At 47.0% G+C, this 6,434-nt stretch overlaps 1 long non-coding RNA gene across 1 annotated transcript; it reads left to right on the top strand.

Annotated features, from left to right (window-relative positions):
• Positions 1 to 1,733: 1,733 nt before the first annotated feature.
• Positions 1,734 to 5,800, top strand: LOC119977356. Its single transcript, XR_005463184.1, has 2 exons — positions 1,734 to 2,089; positions 5,592 to 5,800. It is a non-coding gene; the product is annotated as an uncharacterized LOC119977356 (long non-coding RNA).
• Positions 5,801 to 6,434: the final 634 nt, after the last annotated feature.

Here is a 6,434-nt window from a genome sequence, read left to right as displayed (position 1 = left end):
CCATATTTTTGGAAACCTTTTTACCAACCAAGGCAATAGATTTTCTCCACTGCAGGACATTAATGAACTAGAAAGATTTGCATTTTGCATTAGCACTTCTCACAAGCATCTAGTGCCTCAAAGCACAAGACAGACAATAACGTACTTTAAAGTGTAGTCACTGTTGCAATTTAGGAAACAGGGCAGCTAATTTACATACAGTGAACTCCCACAAACAGCAATGTGATAATGACCAGATCATAGTATCATAGAATTTACAGTGCAGAAGGAGGCCATTCAGCCCATCGAGTCTGCACCAGCCCTTGGAAATAGCACCCCACTTAAGCGACACGCCTCCACCCTATCCCCTTTATCCCAGTAACCCCACCTAACCTTTTTGGACACTAAGGGCAATTTAGAATGGCCAATCCACCTAACCTGCACATCTTTGGACTGTGGGAGGAAACCGGAGCACCCGGAGGAAACCCACGCACACACGTGGAGAACGTGCAGACTCCACACATACAGTGAATCAAGCCAGGAATCGAACCTGGGACCCTGGATAATCTTGAATTTTGATGATGTCGATGAAGGAATAAACGTTGGCCAGGAAATTGTGGATAACACCACTGCCCTATGAAATACTGGCACAAGATCCTTTACATTAACCTGAGTAGGCGGATAGGGCATCTGTTTAACATTTTGTTCCATTGACAGCACTCCTGACAACGCAATGCTTCCTCAGTACTGCACTGGAGTGTCATCCTTGATTTCTGTGCTCAGATTCTGGACTGGGTAAGGTTAAAAAAAATAAAATCACCATAGTCCCAGATGACCATAGGCTGCTTACCCCTTTGAGGGGGAGAGCTGACTGGTGGCGATTTAACCTGAGGATCACGAAACCCCAGGCTGGTTGAGAAGGCTGGGCCTTCATGAACAACCATAGCTGGTTTGGGAATTGAACATCCGCTGCTGGCATTGCTCTGCATTACAAACCAGCTGTCTGGCCAACTGAGCTAAACGAACCCCTGATTCGCAGGCAAGAGTGCTGCCGACAGAGGTGTGGCAGATGGGACAGCCTCAGATTGAAGGGACAATCCTTTAAAACTGAGATGAGGAGGAATTTGTTCAGCCAGAGGGTGGTGAATCTGTGGAACTCTTTGCCGCAGGTGGCTGAGGAGGCTAAATCACTGAGTGTCTTCAAGACAGAGATAGATAGGTTCTTGATTAATAAGGGGGTCATGGGGAGAAGGCAGGAGAATGGGGATGAGGAACATATCAGCCATGATTGGATGGCGGAACAGACTCGATGGGCTGAATGGCCGAATTCTGCTCCAATGTCTTATGATCTTATGGTGCATCAAAATGGGCAATCGGTGGGTTGTATGACAACCTGGCAAATACTTTGATGCTGCCACTGACATTAAATTTTTATTCCAGATTTATTTGATTAACTGGGTTTACATTCCCCAGCTGCCGTGGTGGGATTCAAACTCCTATCACAAGATCGTTAGTCCAGACTTCTGAGTTGCGAGTCCAAAAACATAACCGGTACACTGCTATTCCCTTCAGCATATCAATTAGTGTCCTCTGCTTGTTTTCAGACTTAAACGCCCTTTTTATCAACTCTTCAAATGACCAATTCGAAAGCCAGCACACTATGCGTGTATGCGAACAGAGTGGAGTGCACCCTTTTAAGTGACATTTAAATGGCTCACCAGCTGCTCTCAGATTAATTATGGCTCATACATCTTGACGGCGAGTGTGCTTTCTATGAACTTTTTGGACGTTTTGGTTGGTGAGTCACCAGAAGGATTTTGTCCGGGGACAACTTCTGTTTGGCTTCAATGGGTTTGGTGCTCGCAGTGTTACTGGAGCTGGAAGAGAAGGCGGAGTAGGCGAGAGTCCAGCAAGCTACAGCTGTAGAGAAAAGAGTCAGTCAGGCAGACAGCAGCTTACCCAAGGCCTTTGCTCTACTTAATTGTAAAGGCCCAGGAGTTGCGGCCTGCAGATCACCAAGGTACATCCTGCAAGGAGCCTCCATTTTACCAGGTTAGCGAGCACCAACTGCAGCCCACTACAAAGCTTGGATGGAATGCTCAGTCAGAAGGTGAGTGTCGCCCCGATGGCCTCCTTCTGCACTGGAGGGATTCTATAATTTGCTGTGGCAGATTTACTCTTTAGAAAAGCCAGGCTGGGAACCAACAGGTAAGTAACCAGGATCCTTTTAACTATTTGGTTTTCACACTAAAGTCCTCCTACCACCCAAGAGTTTCAGCCGTCAATATAATTTCTTTAGCGCAAAGTTCCTGAGCGCAGGCACAATATAATTCGTAGACATTTCTTATACTTGTTCAATTTAGAATACTTTATTAATTGTTCACAATTTCCAGAATTTACAGAGATATTTATAGATTAAGTGAATGAGCAAACCTGTCACAATCAGATTTCATTGTAGGGAAATCTGAGTTTATCCAATTTGGTCTTAAACAGGATATTTTTCAATTGGTGAAAAGCAAGAAGCAGTGAAGGCCCAAAGCGACGTTGAGAATACAGTTGTAAAAATGCAATGGACAGAAATAGAAAATAATTACAAAGGCTAATAGAATGCTGGCCTTTATATTCAGAAGACTAGAATGTAACCATTGGGCCAAAGGGTTCTCTCCTCCCTCTCACGCTTGAGTGCTCTAGCGCTCTGGCTCTCAAAGGTGTTATGAAACTGCTTTATAACATAATTATCTTATTTTCTTTGGCATTGAATTTATGTTATGCTGTGTACAACATTCATAAAACACTGCCAAAGGGCAACACGATGGTGCAATGGTTACACTGCTGCCTCACAGTACCGAGGTTCGATCCCGGCTCTGGGTCACTGTCCGTGTGGAGTTTGCACATTCTCCCCGTGTTTGCGTGGGTTTCACCCCCACAACCCAAAGATGTGCAGGCTAGATGGATTGGCCGTGCTAAATTGCCCCTCAATTGGAAAAGAAATTGGGTAATCTACATTTAAAAAAATGAAAATGCTGCCAAATCTCCTGGGTGGTAATGTGAGGCAGCAACACTGGTCATATGCCAGATCCAGAAAAGCATAATATTTTTAAAAAGGTGTTGAACCTTTTAAGTGTTGATGTAGACTTGTTGACTTGTAGACAGATCACAGAAAGTTAGCATGCTGGTGCAGCAAGCAATTAGGAAGGCAAATGGCATAGAATCACAGAATCCCTGCGAGACCACCCCTGAATTGCCCATCGAGTCTGCACCAAACCTCCGAAAGAGCACCCTATCTAGGCCCAATCCCCCACCCTATCCCTGTAACCCCAGCCACTGTTTTGGACACTAAGGGGCAATTTAGCATGGCCATTCCACCTAACCTACACATCTTTGGAGTGTGGGAGGAAGCCAGAGCACTTGGAGAAAACACACGTAGATGCAGGGAAAACGTGGAGCCTCAGCACAAAAAGAGACCTAAGGTTGGAATTAAACCCGTGTCCCTGGTACTGTGAGGCAGCAGTGCTAACCACTGTGCCACCATGCTGCCCTGGCATGTTGGCCTTTATGCAAGGGGACTGGAGTGCAGGCATATGAGACCGTGGGTTAGATTCCCCGGAAAACTTTCCAAGTCCGGTTTCGGGCGCGTTTGTCAGGGTGTTACTCGATATCTGCGGTGCCGAAATTGATGCCACCATTCAACAGTTGCCGTTTAGTTGTTTTTGTAGTCTCCGGGGAATTTCTCACCGTCGAGGCCACACTTTGAAAGTTTTCCGGCACTAGGGACCTGAGCTCGCCGGCAGGACTGGCACCATTTTGAAAGTCTGCTCCGATCTCCTCACCGTCTCCTTCCAGCCCCCCCCCCCCCCCCCCCTCCCCCAACTCCGCTTTCAGGACCTCCCTTCAGCTGCCCATCATTTCTTTGGTCCCCTCAAACCGCTCCTCACCCCTGGTGCCTGAGTGCCAGTCTGGCAGTGCCTGGGTGCCAGAGGGAGTGCCAAGGTAGTAACCTGCCCTGTTCCCGACCATCCAGGGGGGCTCTAATGACGTGCAAAGCCTCCTGAGATGCCATCATGCCTGGTCCATGATTGTGCAAACCAGTGCTAAACAGCGCCCAGTTGAGGGCTCGCAGGCATGACTGTTGACTCCCGAGCGCTGGATGAACACGATGTTCAGATATTTGAATGACCCGTTATATTTTCTGGATTTAAGAAGAATAAGAGGCAAGCTCATTGAAACCTATAAAATTCTGAGGGGACTTTGTAGGTTAGATGCAGAGCGATTGTTTCCACCAGTTGAGGAATCGAAAACAAGAGATCCCAATCCCAGAATAAAAGGCCAATCATTTAGAACTGAGATGAGGAGAAATTACTTCACTCAAAGGGTTGTGAATCTTTGGAATTAACTACCCAGAGGGTTGTGCATGTTCCAATGTTAAATACATTGAAGGCTGGGATGGACAAAGGTTTGGTATTTATCTTTGATAAATTTAGAATACCAAATCCTTTTTTTTTCCAATTAAGGGGCAATTTAGTGTGGCCAATCCACCTAACCTGCACATCTTTGGGTTGTGGGGGTGAGTCCCGCGCAGACACAGGGAGAATGTGCAAACTCCACACGGACAATGACCCAGGGCCAGGATACGTGAGGCAGCAGTGCTAACCACTGCACCACTGTGCTGCCCTTTGGCAGCATTTTATGAATGTTGTACACAGCAGAACATAAAGTTTTGGTGTTGCGTGGAATGACGGGACATAATAATAATTGCTTATTGTCACAAGTAGGCTTCAATTAAGTTACTGTGAAAAGCCCCTAGTCGCCACATTCCGGCACCTGTTCGGGGAGGCCGGTACGGGAATTGAACCCGCGCTGCTGGCCTTGTTTTGCATTACAAGCCAGCTGTTTAGCCCACTGTGAATGTGCGGGAAAAATAAGTTGAGGCCCAAGATTAGCCATGATAATTTTGAGTGGTGGAGCAGGCTCAATGGGCATTACAGTTTAATTCCATTCAATTCTTTTTTCACATGATTCCTCATGACGACAATTCAGTTTCCCAAATAAATACGCACGACCCATTTCAAGTCCCTTACTAATTTTGAAAGAATAGCTGAACAAGCCAAATAAAATTTTCTGCAATATGGTTCCCACTTCATGCACAATCCAATGTCTTTCCTATAACTAATACAAATCAACACAGTTCACCACACAGCCATTCAACCACTTTGGACTGTGTTGTAAAAGAATCTAACCTAACTATTTACAAAAGAGCTGAACTTAAAAGCATGTCACCAGAAGGCAGTTGTAAATTTAATTTCCTCTCGGTAATATGTGTGCATTAAATTTTTACCAGTACTACTTTAAGGCAGTTTTTTTACCATTAATTTTAAACACATGATTTACTGCATCTTCAACATTGGCCTCTCCAATTTACTATGATTCAAAAGAGAATCAGTTTGTTTCCTCTTCTATCATGATCTACTGAAAGTGTTGCCATGGTGACAGCTTCATGAGAATTGGACACCCTCCAGTAGCTCATAAAAGTAATAATTCTTTTGGAAGTTTGATCGAGGGTGTTGATATGGTATTGATTATGGGGACCGTTTTGACCTGATCTCTATTTCCAGCAGAAACTGTGATGTCCCATCCAAACGGCCCTGTGGTCAGTTGTCAGACCAACACGGTTGAGACAAACACTGTGAATTGAACCTTGTTTCTGCAATTCAACAGCTGGCTCCATGAAAACACAGACTATCAGGAGCAACAGAGAAGGAGTACCACTTTTCTGACAGCAGTTATATGTACTGTATGAAATAAAAACCTCTGCTTCTCTCTACATCTTTACTGTCTTTGCTGACCTACATTGAGACTCAGTCCACCAATGATTCAAACTTAAGGGCGCGATTCTCCGCTCTCACGCCGGTTCGAAGAATAGCGGGCCGTGCATATTTTCACGGCGACGCCGGTCCGACGCCATCCCGCTATTCTCCGAACCCCGCACAAACTACACGTCGGCATTCCCAGCAAAGGCCTCTAAAGACCCACCGACACGACCAGAATCCCGACTTATTGGCCCCCCGCTATTCTCCGGCCCGTATGGGCCGAAGTCCCGACGTCCTCACGCCATGTTTTCACGCCGGCCATCACACCTGCTTTTGAAGTTCGTCAACCAGTCGTGCTGGCTGACGGGAGCTTCGAGGAGGTGAGCGCACCGCTCAGCGCACTGCTGGAGTCTGGCCACAACGGGGAAGGCATCCCTGAGAACGGGAGGGGGGTCCAGAGCGGGGGGGAGTGGGGGAGACTAAGGGGGGAGTGGGGGAGACTGAGGGGGGAGTGGGGGAGATGGAGGCGGGAGTGGGGGAGACGGAGGGGGAAGTGGGGGAGATGGAGGGGGGAGTGGGGGAGACGGAGGCGGGAGGGGGGGAGACGGAGGCGGGAGTGGGGGAGACTGAGGGGGGAGTGGGGAGACG

This window comes from Scyliorhinus canicula, chromosome 1 (assembly GCF_902713615.1).
Source record: "Scyliorhinus canicula chromosome 1, sScyCan1.1, whole genome shotgun sequence".
In the NCBI taxonomy this organism is placed as follows: domain Eukaryota; kingdom Metazoa; phylum Chordata; class Chondrichthyes; order Carcharhiniformes; family Scyliorhinidae; genus Scyliorhinus; species Scyliorhinus canicula.
This window is presented reverse-complemented; position numbering and strand designations above follow the sequence as displayed.